The following is a 15788-nucleotide window of genomic DNA, read 5'->3' on the forward strand; positions in this document are numbered from 1 at the left end:
CAGAGGAGGAAGGTAGTCTTTGAAACAGTCACTTGAGTTAGTTTCTTTCTTTTTTTTTTTTTTTAATTTTTTTTTCAACTTTTTTTTTTATTATTTTTGGGACAGAGAGAGAGACAGAGCATGAGCGGGGGAGGGGCAGAGAGAGTGGGAGACACAGAATCGGAAACAGGCTCCAGGCTCCGAGCCATCAGCCCAGAGCCTGACGCGGGGCTCGAACTCACGGACCGCGAGATCGTGACCTGGCTGAAGTCGGACGCTTAACCGACTGCGCCACCCAGGCGCCCCACTTGAATTAGTTTCTAAGATGACTAGGCACCTGGGTGGCTCAATCAGTTAGTTCAGCGTCTGACTCTTGATTTCAGCTCAGCTCATGATCCCAGGGGATCCTAGGCCCCTCACTGGGCTCCACGCTGAGTGTGGAGCTTGCTTAAGATTCTCTCTCTCCCTCAACAAAAAAGACTAGGACCAAACAGAAACACCAAAATAATAATAATAATAATAATAATAATAATAATAATAATAATGTTTACAAGGTCACAGGCTGGTTCACCATGAAGCAGGGGTAAAAGCCAGTCAGCATCCAGTCCTGGCCATTTGTGTCCCTGCCATCTTGCACAGTGCAAAGGCAGCATGGCCCACCTGGGCCCAGGACCACTCAACCTCCCCCTCTCAAGTTCTTCTCACCAAGACACCCATTACTCTTAATGGTGTATCCTCACAATCTCTTTCTGTGAACGCAGACTGGAGTTTTCTACCTCCTCATCCTCCATTTTTTTGCTTTTACTATTCTACTTGTAATTCCTCAAACCTACTGAGAAATAACAATGAAGTCACTACATTTACACGGAAAACAGCATTATTACCAAATGAAGCCTCTTGCCTTATGGAAACCAACTTATTTTGAGTACTCGACAAAATGAAAACGGAAAAAAGAACTTTATCCCATGAGGCTCCCGGATTAGAACACAGTAGAAAATCAGTAAATGAAAAAACAAAAAACAAAAAAACACTGCTCTAAGTTCCCTGTCTAAATTCTGACTCAAAACCCTTTATTCAGGAAAACCACTAATTCAACTCAATGGTAGGATGGCTTACAAAGAGTTAACCTGGTAATGAAGAATTAATTTTTTTTTTAATTTTATTTTTTTAAGTATGCTCCAGGCCCAATGTAGAGTTTGAACTCACAACCTATGACCAAGAGTTGCATGTTCCACCCAACTGAGCCATCAAAGGCATCCAAGAATTAGATTTTATATGATAAAAGTTCTAAGACAAAAAAAAAAAATGTACTTCAGTATTCAGTAGTAGGTATGTATATGAGAAAAATGGTGTAAAAAGCCAATTGCATATATTTATAGATTATTATAATTATTTTCAAATTCATGTCATGAGCTCAACAGAAACAATTCAGCTCGTTGAACAATTAAAATCTGAAGATAACAACTGAGAATTCTATTTTTGAGATCTGCATTAAAAACTGAGTTGTAGGGGCACTGAGTGGTTCAGTCGGTTAAGCATCCGACTTCGGCTCAGGTCATGATTTCATGGTTTGTGAGCCCCATATTGAGCTCTCTGCTGTCACAGTAGAGAGTCGGACTCAGATCCTATTCGTCCCACCCCTCCTCCCTTGCATGTGTGTGCTCTCTCTCAAACAAACAAACAAAAACATTAAGAGAAAAATTTTTTTCAATTAAATTGTGAGGGGTGAGGGTGAGGGTGTGTGTGCGTGTGTGTGTGTGCACGCGCACATGCACGCGCGCCTGCCTGCCAGGCTCTGTTGGTAGAGCATGTGACTCTTGATCTCAGGGTCATGAATTCAAGCCCCTCATTGGGTGTGGGGCCTAATTTAAAAAAAAAAAAAAATTAAGTTTTAAAATAGTGGAAAAAAGTTACAACTGAAAAGACTGGTTTTATTTGGTTTTGCCTTAAAAGGAAATAATTTGAAGGAGAGTAAATTGATTTAATAATAAAAATTAAGTTTTAAAATATTTGAGACATACTAAAGACTTCTGAATATATAGACTGTTTTATGATTAGTGCTTGGAGTCCAAAATTACTTTCTCCAAGTCGTACTATTTTAATTTATGGATAACAGAAAAAATTTTTAATGTTTATTTTGAAAGAGAGAGAGAGCATGTGAGCGGGGGAGAGGGGTAGAGGGGTAAAGGGAGAGACAGAGAGAATTCCAAGAGGTTCCATGCAGTACAGAGCCCAGTGTGGGGTGTGATCCCATGAACCATGAGATCATGACCTGAGCAGAACAAGAGTCAGACACCTAACCAACTGAGCACCCAGGAGCTCTGAGAAATGTCATTTTTATTCATAGCTAGGATAATCATACAAATGGTTATTTTTTTAAATTTTTTTAAATGTTTATTTATTTATTTTTGACAGAGAGACAGAGCATGAGTTGGGGAGGGGCAGAGAGAGAGGGAGACACAGAATCCGAAACAGGCTCCAGGCTCTGAGCTGTCAGCACAGAGCCTGACATGGGGCTTGAACTGACAGACTGAGAGATCATGACCTGAAGTTGGACGCTCAACTGACTGAGCTACCCAGGTGCCCCAAATGTTTCTGATAATTATGAAAAATTTCATATTCTATGAAGTGGACCAAGGATTTAGTTTTATAATTTGTATACCCTTCTCCTACCATACAGAGGTCATGAAAAGGGAAAACCCTAATTATGATTATTTCTAATAATGAAAATCTTCAGATCTGTGTATAAGTAAGTTCTAATGTGAATGAGAACCTTGAGTTATATATAGTAGAGACGTTACAGAAATCATGTAGGTGGAAGCTGAAGTTGATGGAAATCTGGAAAAATGGTTTATGTTCAATCTTACCATCTTACTCCATTAAAAAATTATAATGTTTAAGCACAAACATACAATAATGAAAGTGAACCCGCAAATTAAAATCAGGTCTAGGTAAGCAGAGAGAACCCTTCTAAAGGCAGGAGCTACTAAGATGCTACAAATCTAGACCCCTACCAACAGACCACATTTCCCAATTTCCTCAAACTTGTACTGCACCTGCTCTAGAACCTTGCCCTCTTTGAGCCTTTCAGTACAGGAACCTGCTGTCTCATGTCTGGAGCACAATGAGGCCAACGAGATGAGGAGCTTCACCGCCTGGCCTTTCTCACTCACACACAACATTCTTCCCTTATCTCCTTTTCACCTAAGAAAACAGATCTATTTTTCAAATAATGAAATAGGAAAGAAATGAAAACTCACGGATAGAAAACTATTGACATCATCAAAAAAAAAAAAATTCTTTTAATGTTTACTTTTTAAAGAGAGAGCAACAGAGATAGAGCATAAATGGGGGAGGGGCAGAGAGAGAAGGAGACACAGAATATGAAGCAGGCTCCAGGCTCTGAGCTGTCAGCACAGAGCCTGATGCAGGGCTTGAACCCATGAACTGCGAGATCATGGCCTGAACTGAAGTCGGACGCTTAACTGACTGGGCCACCCAGGTGCCCCAGACATCATTCTAAATGAACTTCTAGTTATTAATTACCACAAACAAAAAATATAATGAATGTATTAAAATAAATACACAGAAAGGCAAGGACAAGTAAGAGGATGTGTGGGTATATACCTGTAGAGAGGATTTGGTGAAGAAAGGGATGGGGACCAGGTGAAGAAACACCCAGGTGGACTCTGCTGTACAAAGGGACGATGGCCCTAGGGCACCTGGGCAGTCTGTAAGTAGGCTGGCAGAGCCAGATCCGACTCTGCCAAGATGTTAAAAGAAAAAAAAAAAGGCTAAGTAAGGCAAGAATGAGCTGAAACTGGAAAGAAACAAAGTTACAGTATGGGGCTAAAGGCTGTTGGCAGAGGTTGGGCCCTGTGACTGAAGTTATTTGCTCCACTCATTTGACGTCCTGCAAAAAATACTCTGGAATTTTGTTATTTTATCTATGTCTTCCCTATCTTCAACTGCACTCCAGATGCCCAGAGAGCTTACATTTTGCCTGAAGTTTGTAATCTTAGCCTGCCTTAGCTGATATTTGATAAATGTGAAAGGAAACGAGGTCTCACCTTCCTGAAAACCTGGCCTGGGGCAGCCCTCTCTCACATCTTGGGTGAGTCCATCCCTCCAGCTAAGGCCCCCTCCCTGGTTCCCCCAGCCTCTCACTACCTGGCTCTACCAGTGTAGCCATCCTGCCCTGATCTGGCTTGTCATCTCATGTCACCCCAGCCCAATCAGCCCAACTCCCAATCACCCTGCTCTTCTACAACCAGGCCCTACCTACGACAATGACTACTGCTCCCACCATTTTACCAAGGAACACCTGACAGTCCAAAGTCAATAGCACAAGTTCAGGTGTTACCTCTGATGCTCTATGGCACCTGAAGTGGGAGACTTCACCCACCCTTCTCACTTCCTGCTGCTTAGCCCTCCTTTTCTGTGGTATTCTATAAAATAACCCCACTATCAGGTGGGTACTTCCCATCTGGCATTTGTGGAAAGCAAGGCTCTGTCAGGTCGGGTCAGGTGCCTTGTTTTCCAGGTTTCTGGCAGACTTGCCCAAGGAGGCTTCCACAGTCACCTCCTCACCCCTAACACACACCACATGGCACTTTCTGAAGGAGGAAACTTGTTTTGCTCATTTTGCACTCCAAGTCACAAGTCTCTTGTAAACTACTTTCTGGAGAAGTCTGCAGAATCAAGGTTAAAGAGAGAAGAGAAAATTATTGGATGATGTCCCCCACCTGCTGGGGATACATGGCCAAGCAGAGAAGCAAGGTGCTGGAGTAACAGGCACAAGGGCCTAAGGGCAGAAGACAGACCTTTAAAAAATATAAAGATAAGTGGGTCACTGCTCTGCCTTTTAAACCCCCAACACCTTTTCTCTGCACAAGAGCAACATCCATACTCCAGTCTTCGAGGCTCTGCTTAATCTGGCTTGACTCTTCCCATCTCTGACCTTGTTCCATGGCTTTCTGCACTGCCTCCACCCTCCCCCGGACCAACCACAGTGGCTTTCTTTCAGTTTCTCAAACTTGCCAAGCTCTTCCTCAGATATTGACTGTAGGACAGATGCAAGGACATGATGTAAATGCAATTCTACAACTGCACATCTTAAGATGCTATTGCCAAGCTGGTCCTAAGAAACCTTGGACTTCCTCTCTTCTTCCAGTTTGAAGACACGTAAGCAACCCTGATCAAAATCAAATCCCAAGGACAATCCAAGTCCCCTCATAACTACCTTATAGAGCTGCACACGCAGACAATGAGAGCAGGAAGTCTCTCTAGGCCACTGTAGATGGAGCATTTATTCTGCTCAGAGAACTGGGCTAGGTTCTATATTGTGTATTCAGGATACATATGATGCAACTTGAATTTATTAGACCTACCTAAAACTAAGGTCTAAGATCAACAATAACAGGATGTAAGCAATACCTTGAATGCCTAAAACAGGTACAAAGTAGCACTGTGGTGGCTTATGCTATGTACTTGGGAATAGGGCAGAACTGGACTGATGCACTGCATCTGCCACTTCCAGTGTCTATATGTCTGTAGCAGAATGCTCAAGCTGTCCAAGTCTCAGTTTCCTTCTGACTTTGACAGGTTCTTGTAATAATCAGAGGAAGTACTATAGGGGAATTGTTAACCAGGCCACTCAGCTAAGTAAATGGTAGCAGTTATCAGAGTGGGGATTCCAGAATAGAATCCAACCCCCACACTTATGCTCATGTTCCCAGCTGGAAGCACTCTGGGAAGAACTGGAATCAGTATGGAGAAGAACTGTATTAAGGTGGGTTTTCAACCTTGTTAGTAACAAGGGTCCTCCCAAAACTGATGATGGGATGGGAAAGATGCCATATCAGAATGAGAGAAGATGAGGGGCAGGCCTGAAAAGTGGGGGTCTAATAGGTTACTGTGATGGACACCAAGCAGCTGAAGAAGACAATGGGAAGGAGAAGGTGAAGGTGAGTCAAGTACTCAAAACTGCCAAGAACATTGAAACCTCATGCTTTCTAATTAACTTGTGATTTTGACAAGTCTTTACAGAATACTTACCAAACCATTCTACATCATCAATTTAATAAGATTTACTACAGATCTATTGTAGCTCAGTTCCCATCCTCAAGGAACCTCTGTCTTCACTGTGGTATAGAAAATAAATAATCTACTGTCCAGATATGGTAGATGCTCAATGAATGTTTGTTAGAGAATAAACAGTATAAAAAACAGCAAGTGGTGGTGTGGGTGCCTGGATGGTTCAGTCGGTTGAGCATCTGACTCTTGATTTCAGCTCAGGTCATGATCTCATGGTCGTGGGATTGAGCCGTGTTGGGCTCCACCCAGAGTGTGGATTGTGCCTAAGATTCATTCTCCCTCCCCTCCCCTCCCCTCTCACACACACTCTCTCTCTCTCTCACACACACACTCTAAGGAAAAAAAAGAAAAAGAAAAAGAAAAAAGGAAAGAGAAAGGAAAAAAAAGCAACAAGTGGAAGAAAAACTGCACTGAGTCCATGCTGCGGAGAATAGGAGGATCTGTTGTTTTGACCCAGGGAACCTTGACCAATAGAGAGAAGTCAAGGTTCAGGTTAGGAAGAGAGAATGGGTGAGGGACATCTGATGGCCACCTGACCATTAATGTGTCATTCTGGCCTTGCAGGAGCTCTCACATGTCAAAAAACAGCATGTCATTTCTCATGCTGGTTCTAGCTCAGTCCGAGGCCCTTCACAAGGGGAACAAGCCCCAGAACACCAATATAGAAAAGATGCCCTGGCTATGTTATGCTGCCTGCTGCCCACAATTACAGGCCTGGCTATGGACCAGCTTCTTCATGGCTCCACTGAAGACTGGGCTCAGATCCTAATATGCCATCTTGCTGCTGCTCTCATCACTCCTGATTCTGGTACAATGCCCTTCTTTTGGCTTCACAGCAGAAAGACTGAGTCCAAAGAACCGCTCACTTCAGAGAGATCAATCTCGAAGTTGGTGGTATCAACTCAGTTCAAGGAGAACTGTACTTGAAGATGTGGCTAACTCTATCAATAGATCAAGAAGACACACATACCTTATGCATCAACCTTACTAGGAATGTCACCTATGACAATCCTAATAATTATTAGAACTGCCACACATCGGAAGGACACTATTTAGTCCCATTCTTTGTGTCTGGTGAGGACCATGCAAGAAGGCAAGAGGACACTTCCTGGTGCTGGAAATAGTTTCCTATAGGTCTACTTGTCCAGAGCATGAACAGAAGGGCTCTGGAAATAACTCTAATGCCTGACTTCTCGCACTTGATTCCAAGAGTAGCCAAAGAGCTGGAGGGCCCAAGGACTGGCTACCACAGCAGCTTTCTGCTTCCTCAGTTCAGTTATTTTCAGACTGTACACTCAGGTTACAAATAAGTAAGATCAGAAGCACAATGGGTTACGATGGAATCAGAAGTTCTAACTTGGGTGACACGAATGTGTCTCAGATATCAAAAAACATCCTGAAAGTATATGTGGAATTGTATGTAAGTGCATTAATGTACAGTTTTCCTGGAGAAAGCTTTCATCAGATTCTAAAAGGGGTCTATAACCCAAAAAAGGTATAAAACACAACAAAAACCCACATCCTACAACCACCAGGCAGTTTTAATCCCGCTAGTTGTGGCTTGCATTCATTTACTTGTTCAACAACTAGTGATTATTATTGTGCCAGGAATACAACGGAGAACAAAGCAGACAACAGGCCTGCCCTCATGGAGCTGCCTGGGGTCTTCACCTGTATTAACAGCTACCTTTATGTTCTCTGTGCACCAGTACCTGAATCAAAGCTACCAGAACTGGAGAGGCTTTTAAGGGCTGCAACCCTCTTTGTCCATGTACCCTGAGTAGCAGTCAAGTAGTCGTATGTATTCTCTCCTACAACTGATGATATTTACTGGTTTTTAATACTGAAGACTTATTTTCTTCTTTGAAATTCCCATTATCCTTCAGGGCAGCATCTTGATTTAGGAGGGCTGCTTACCAGTTAACACTTCTTATGCAAACATAGGGATTTATTTTAAGATGGGCCAAGGGTTAAAGGTATCACAGGCCAGTATCCTGTGATGCAAGAGAATGTGGGCTATGGAGAGGAAGAAGTAAAACTATCTCCTTTTGTAGATGAGAAAGTCCTATATATAGAAAATTCCAAAGATTCCACAAGAAAGCTATTAGAGCTAATAAAATTCAGCAAAGTTGCAGGGTACAAGATCAACACACAAATATCACTTGTGTTTCTATAAATCAGTAATGAACAATTAAGAATGCAATTTCACTTAGGGATGCCTGGCTGGCTCAGTTGGTAGAGCATACGGGTCTTGGTCTCAGGGTTGTGTGTTTGAGCCCCATGTTGGGTGTAAAGATTATTTAAAAACAAAAAACAACAACAAAAAAAAAAACAACTAAAAAAACCCGCGGAATTCCATATACAGTGGCATTTTTCTTTTAAGGTTTATTTATTTTTGAGAGTGAGAGCTCAAGCAGGGGAAGGGGGGGCGGGGGGGAGGGAGGGGGGGGAGAGAGAGAGAGAGAGAGAGAGAGAGAGAGAGAGAGAGAATTCAAAGTGGGCTCCAAGCTGACAGCAGTGAGCCTGATGCGGGGCTTGAACTCACAAACCATGAGGTCACGAACTGAGTTAAGTCGGATGCTCAACCAACTTGAGTGACTGAGCCACCCAGGCACTCTAGTGGCATCTTAAAAAAAATTTTTTTTAACCTTTAAGTTTATTTATTTTTGAGAGAGAGAGAGAGAGAGAGAGAGAATGAGTGGGAGAGGGGCACAGAAAAAGGGAGAGAGAATCCCCAACAGGTTCTGTGTTGTCAGTGTGCAGCCTGACATGGGGCTCAATCTGCAGAACCATGAAATCATGACCTGAGCTGAAATGAGTCGGATGCTTAACCGACTGAACTACCCAGGCACCCCTACAGTGCCATCTAAGAGAACAAAGTAACTGGGAATAAATTTAACCAAATGAAGCACTTATACACTGAACACTACAAAACGTTGCTGAAAAAAATAAAAGGCTTAAGGAAATGGCAAAATATCTTGTGTTCATGGATAGGAAGTCTCGGTACTATCAAGATGTCAACACTACCCAAGGATCTACAAATTCAACACAATCCCTATCAAAATTCTAACAGTTTTGCAGAAATGGAAAAGCTGATCTTCAAAATCACATGGAATTGCAAGACACCCTGAAGAGCTAAAACAATCTTGAAAAAAGAAGAACAAAGTTGTGAGACTCATACTTTTGGACTTCAAAACTCCTCCACAAAGCTACTCCACAGTAATCAAAACAGTGTGGTATTGGCATACAGATAGACATACAGACCAATGGAACAGAAATAAACACATACATCTTTGGTAATGATTTTTGACAAGAGTGTCAAGTTCATTCAAATAAGGAAAGAACAATCTCTTCAACAAATGATGCCGGTATTACTGGATTTCCATATGCAAAAGGAAGAATTTGGACCCCTACATCAAACCGTATACACAAACTAACAAAATGGTTTATAAACAACTTACATATAAGAGCTATAACCATTAAACTCTTAGAAAACACTGGGGTAAATCTTCATGACCTTGAATTTGGTAAAGGATTCTTACATATGACATTAAAAGCATGAGCAAGCAAAAGAAAAACTAGGTAAGTTGGATTTCATCAAAATTAAGAATTTGCATTGGGGCACCTGGCTGGCTTAGTCAGTTAAGTGTCGGACTTTGGCTCATGGTTCATGAGTTCAAACCCCACATTAGGTTCTCTGCTGTTAGTGCAGAGCCTGCTTCAGATAGATCCTCTTTCACCCTCTCTGCCCACCCACCCCCACTTGTGCCCACACACTCTCAAAAATAACATTAAAAAAAAAAAAAAAAAAAAAAAGAATGTGCACCAAAGCACACTACCAAGAAAGTGAAAAGAAAAACTACAGAAGGGGAAAAAACATTTAGAAAGCATACATCTGATAAGAGTTGAATACCCATGGGAATGCAAGCTAGTGCAGCCACTCTGGAAAACAGTATGGAGGTTCCTCAAAAAACTAAAAATAGAACTACCCTACGACCCAGCAATTGCACTACTAGGCATTTATCCACGGGATACAGGTATGCTGTTTCGAAGGGACACATTATAGCAGCACTATCAACAATAGCCAAAGTATGGAAAGAGCCCAAATGTCCATGGATGGATGGATGGATAAAGAAAATGTGGTATATATATACAATGAAGTTTTACTCAGCAATGAAAAAGAATGAAATCTTGCCATTTGCAACTACGTGGATGGAACTGGAGGGTACTATGCTAAGTGAAATTAGAGAAAGACAAAAATCATATGACTTCACTCATATGAGGGCTTTAAGAGATAAAACAGATGAACATAAGGGACGGGAAACAAAAATAATATAAAAACAGGGAGGGGGACAAAACAGAAGAGACTCATACATATGGAGAATAAACTGAGGGTTCCTGGAGGGGTTGTGGGAGGGGGGATGAGCTAAATGGGTAAGGGTCACTAAGGAATCTACTCTTGAAATCACTGTTGCACTATATGCTAACTAATTTGGATGTAAATTAAAAAAAAAAAAAAAAAGTTGAATATCCAGAATATATAAAGAGCTCCTAATGCTCAACAACAAAAACCAAACAACCCAATTAAAGCATGAGCAAAGGACTTGATCATTTTTTCCAAAGAAGATATAAGGAATGTCCAAGAAGCATATGAGATGTTCAACATCATTAGTAATTACAGAAATACAAATCAAACTGGAAAGTAATAAGCGTTGGTGAGGATGTAGAAAACCTTGTGCACTGCTGGTGAGACATCCACTGTACACAACAGTTTGGCAGTTCCTCAAGAAGTTCAACATAGAGTTACCATATGACCCAGCAACTCTGTTAGCTATATATCCCAAAGAACTGAAAACAGGGGCGACTGGGTGGCTCAGGTCATGATCTCATGGTTTGTGAGTTCAAGCCCCGCATCCAGCTCTGTGTTGACAGCTCAGAGCCTAGAGCTTGCTTTGGATTGTGTGTCTCCTATCTCTGCCCCTCCCCGGCTTGTGCTCTGTCTCTCAAAAATAAATAAATGTTAAAATAATAATAATAAAAAATAATAACTGAAAAGTGAAGATAACTCTGATGTCCATCAACTAAAGAATGTATAAACAAGATGTAGCATATATTGATACAATAGAATATCATTTGGCCATAAAAAGAATAAAAGATACATGCTACCATATGGATGAACATTAAAACATTATGCTAAGTTGAAACAAGCCAGACTCAAAGGATAAATATTGTAGGATTGCATTTACATGAGATCTAGAATAGGAAATTCATACATATGGGAAAGGTAGATTAGAGTTCACCAGGGCCTCAGGAGAGGGGAGTTTCTGGTTAATGGTTACAGGGTTTCTGCTCAGGGTGATGAAAAAGTTTTGGAAATAGTGGTGACAGTTGCACAACATTATGACTGTAACACCACTGAACTGTACACTTAAATTGTTATACGTATTCTACAATTAAAAAAAAAAGAGCCACAATCAAGACCACTGAGTTGTATGGTTTAAGTGGGTAAACTGTATAATGTGTGAATTACACCTCAATAAACCTATTCAAAAATAAGACTGTGGGCTGAGTCCTAGCTCTGCCATATACCACTTGTGAAAGTGGGAACAGATGACATCAACCTCAAGTCCTAAGTGTGTAAAATAGGACTAGTGTCCTATTTTACATAATAGCAGCCACATAAGGCAGCCACAAGGACTAACTAAAATACTCTGTGAAGCCCCTAGCTGAAGATTCTTTTTATTCAATAGCTATTACTACATACAGAAAACTAAGGTCAGCATAATGACTAGGCTGGGGCAGGCCTTGTCTGAACCATACCAGGGCCTCAATTTCATGGTATTCTCACCCAATTTACACATTAAGGAAGAGAAATAAAAACCTTTTAAAGATAATCTTCTCTAATGCACAACCCAATGACATCATGGTAAGTTAGAAGAAAAAAAATGTTATTAAAAATACAAGGACTTTCAGGACTCCTGGGTGGCTCAGTCAGTTAAGTGTCTGGGCGTGGATTCTACTTAAAATACATACATACATACATACATACATACATACATACATACATACAAACAAGACCTTTCTAAAATTCTAAGGGACTTTCTAAAGATTCCTACTTTTTTCATTTTTAAATTTACTTTTATTACTTATTTTTATTTTGAGAGAGAGAGAGAGAAGACACACATGCACAAGTGGGGGAAGGGGCAGAGGAAGGAGAAAAAGAATCTTAAGCCAGGCTCCACATGCCTAGTGCAGAGCCTGACATGGGGCTTGACCTCACGACCATGAGATCACAACCTGAACTGAAATTAAGAGTTGGATGCTTAACCGACTGAGCCACCCAGGTGCCCCTAAAGATTCCTACTTCTGATAAAGTACTGTGATTAAGGAAAAACAAAAAAAAGTTTTGGTACAGAAGAAGTAAATCAAATTCCTAAAACTAGATGCATAACCAACAAACATCAATGACAGAAGGATAGAGGAAGAGCCCATCAGGCCTGATGAAAAGCTCTGAGATTATTAAAAGATGAATGTGAGCTCGTGGGCATCTGACAAACCTTGGTGAGAAGGTTCCATTGCTGGAATGTGACAGGAGGTAAGACAGAGTGTCCCTGTTATGTTACGAGGCTAGGACCCTGAACAGATCTCCAGAGCTGAGTCAGATGTTTGATGATGACCATGCACAGACGTGCCATCACTGTGGATATACTCTACAGGTGACCCAGCCAGAGGAACTCACAAATGATCCGAGAGGTTGAAAAATAAAACTAGTACTACTAAAACCTTCATTTACTTTGCAGACAACTTGATCTCAGTCAGAAAGATAGATGAAGAAACTGCTAATGTGAATTTAATTCTAACCAATGAAGCAGAACCAAAGTAGAAACCTGAGAATTCCAGGCCATTGAAAGAAGTGGTGCCATTGGTCTTAGGAAGATTCAGAAAATTCAGAAGCCAGATGTAATCCCATGACTAGGGGTTTCAAAATTGGAGAAGACAAACCAAAAAGCAGTATGAACACAATCACAATGGGAGTAAACAGCAAGTATCCTGAGAATGCTGGTGAGTTCACACAAAGAACTCTGAGCATCATAAAAAAGTATGTGCCAAAGATGAAAGGGTGTCCTTATACCGATAAGACAGACATCTAAGTACTGACCAAACACACTGGCAAGCAGGAATGAGAGTCCAGATCTGGTCACCTGCCATAGAGCATTACAACACAGGACACTGGCAGACATATGAAGGGTCAGGATTCTTGGTTTTGTTAAAACAGGGACGATGGCACATTCTATTAAATGTAAAAGGTGAGCATGAAATCAAACCTGGACAAAATTCTAAATGCAATTAGCAAACAGATGATTGGAAGGCAGTATGGGCTCAACCAAGAACAAGTCATGCCAGACCAACCTCATTGTCTTTTTTTAGACAAGTGGCCTAGATCAGAGGAGGCTGCAGAGGAGGACTTTCGTACAAAGATCTGGATGGTGCTTTTATGAAATCTGCAGTTAACATGAAACTGAGGGGGATGATCAATATAATAGATGACATCATCAGGATTTTAAAAGATTCAGGTAACTGTACAGACGGTGTATGACAAAAACAAAAAATATACAGAAATGTATTCACCGCCCGCCCCCCCCCCCCCCCCCGCAAAAAAAACAAGAGGGGTAACTATAGGGCCACATAATAAAGGCCAAACATCGGGCTAAGCAAATACAGGAAGGGGACTCATAGTGATTTGTCTTTCCCTGATAGAGAGCTAGAAGGAACCGCTTATGAGACTCTGTTCTAGAACTTCCACGAGGACAGAGACCTTTGTATTTTTCACTGCTGAACTCCAAACTCCTTAACAAGGCCTGCCACATAGTAACTACTCAGTAAACTTTCTGCTGGAAGGGGTGAGTGTTTTTGGAAGTGCCAAGTTGAGACCAGAGGGCCAATGAATTTAGACGCTGCAGAAAGCTTAAAGCATTAGGAAGATGGGCACACTAAATGATCTATTATCATTATTATTGATTTATTATTAATATATATTAATAATATATTATATATTAATAATAATATTAATATATTATTAATATATATCAGGATATTATTATTATCCTGAGTCACTTTAAGCCTCACTTGCAGTTGGAGAAAATGTTATTCTTCCTCCACAGAATCTGTGCCACTGACTTTGATTCCCATAGATCCCTACTGTCACCAATTGTGGGGTGGTTTTTTTTTGTTTGTTTGTTTGTTTTAAACCCATACCACAGGGGAATGCTCCACCAAGGTTCCAGTTAGATGCTTGGACACAAATTTTCATACAGCAAATATTCATGGGTGTGCAGCCCCAGAATTAAGTTCAATGCTAAGAAAGTTCTTCCCTTTCTTTTCTAGTCAGGAAAGTGTACTGGAATACAAGTGTGTGAGAATAATACTATTATAGGGAGACCCAAACATCTGCTCTATACTACCTAAAAATCATTAAAAATGTAAATTCCCTGCAAACTTTGGAACCTCCATCAGTTGTGAGAAACTGGCTATTCTGTGCCTCAGTGAAGGCAACAGAAGAAAACTGTTTATCTCCTCAGCCTAGCCCTTTGATGATATGGCAACAACTTCCTCAACTTTGTCTTTTGTTCACTTTTGCCCTCTGCCCAACATATCCTGTGCTCTCACCAACCTGCAGCTACTCAGTGGTATTAAGTCTTGTTCAAGTAAGCTCTTCCCTCTGCCAAAAATGTCTCCCTACACTTCACCCAGCTAACTTCTGTTCATCCTTCAAAACTCAGTTTGAGGGTCACCCCCTCCAGAAAGGCTTCCCAGACCAATACTCACCCACACTCCCATCTCCTACTCCCTTCTCCACTCTCCCTCTACTCTGTGCTGTTAGAGCACTTATCACACTGCTGGTTTCTGTCTCTATTTTCTCACTAGGTGGTAAGGACCTGGGTGGTAGGATCCTACAAGATATCCCTCACAGGTTAGTTGCATGAATGGATAATTTATCCAACTCTCAGAAGGAAGGTGTCTTTTAGACTCAAAAGAACTTAAGTAACTTGCCCAAGATCACACCATGAAAAGCCAGGACTTGAATGCAGGTACATGATCTTTCCCTAACCATCTTGTTTTTTACTGTATCAGATAACTGTGACTACAGGTATTTTATAATGGGGTGTCTGGGTGGCTCGGTCGGTTAAACGTCCAACTTTGTCTCAGGTCATGATCATCAGGCTCTGTGCTGATGGCTCGGAGCCTGGAGCCTGCTTCAGATTCTGTGTCTCCCTCTCTAAAATAAATAAACATTAAAAAATATATACATAATGACAACGGCACCCTTGCTATTGATCAATGGTGTACTTCTGGAAAGGGCTGTATCACTTCCCTTGACCTGAGAATGTTCTTGTAGGGTTGATCTGCTTCTCAGGAGCCCTTTCCAGCTCTACTACACCAAGAGCATGGGAGAGTTCTGCTGTTTTCAAGGAGTGGGGTGACCCACCTTAATCACCTCACACAAGTACCAAGTATTCCTTTTAAAATTAAACCCCAAGGAATAACTCACTTCTTGAAAAGAGGTCAGCAAGAGACAAAAATGGATAAACACAAACCTGTTTTAAAATATCTCTTTACTTGCATGAATGTTCTTTTGAAAATCAAGTTTTATGAAAAAACACATGAAATAATTCACCAAATAAAGTTCACCTAAGCCCTCACTGTTCTCGGTA

General features: G+C 41.1%; 1 protein-coding gene across 3 annotated transcripts in view; it reads right to left on the bottom strand.

The window, feature by feature from the left end:
- CRKL (CRK like proto-oncogene, adaptor protein) overlaps positions 1-15788 on the bottom strand; it is a 37053-nt gene that overhangs the window by 6395 nt on the left and 14870 nt on the right. The gene's annotated exons all lie outside the window — the stretch shown is intronic.

This window comes from Panthera leo, chromosome D3 (genome assembly GCF_018350215.1).
Source record: "Panthera leo isolate Ple1 chromosome D3, P.leo_Ple1_pat1.1, whole genome shotgun sequence".
NCBI classification, from domain to species: Eukaryota; Metazoa; Chordata; class Mammalia; order Carnivora; family Felidae; genus Panthera; species Panthera leo.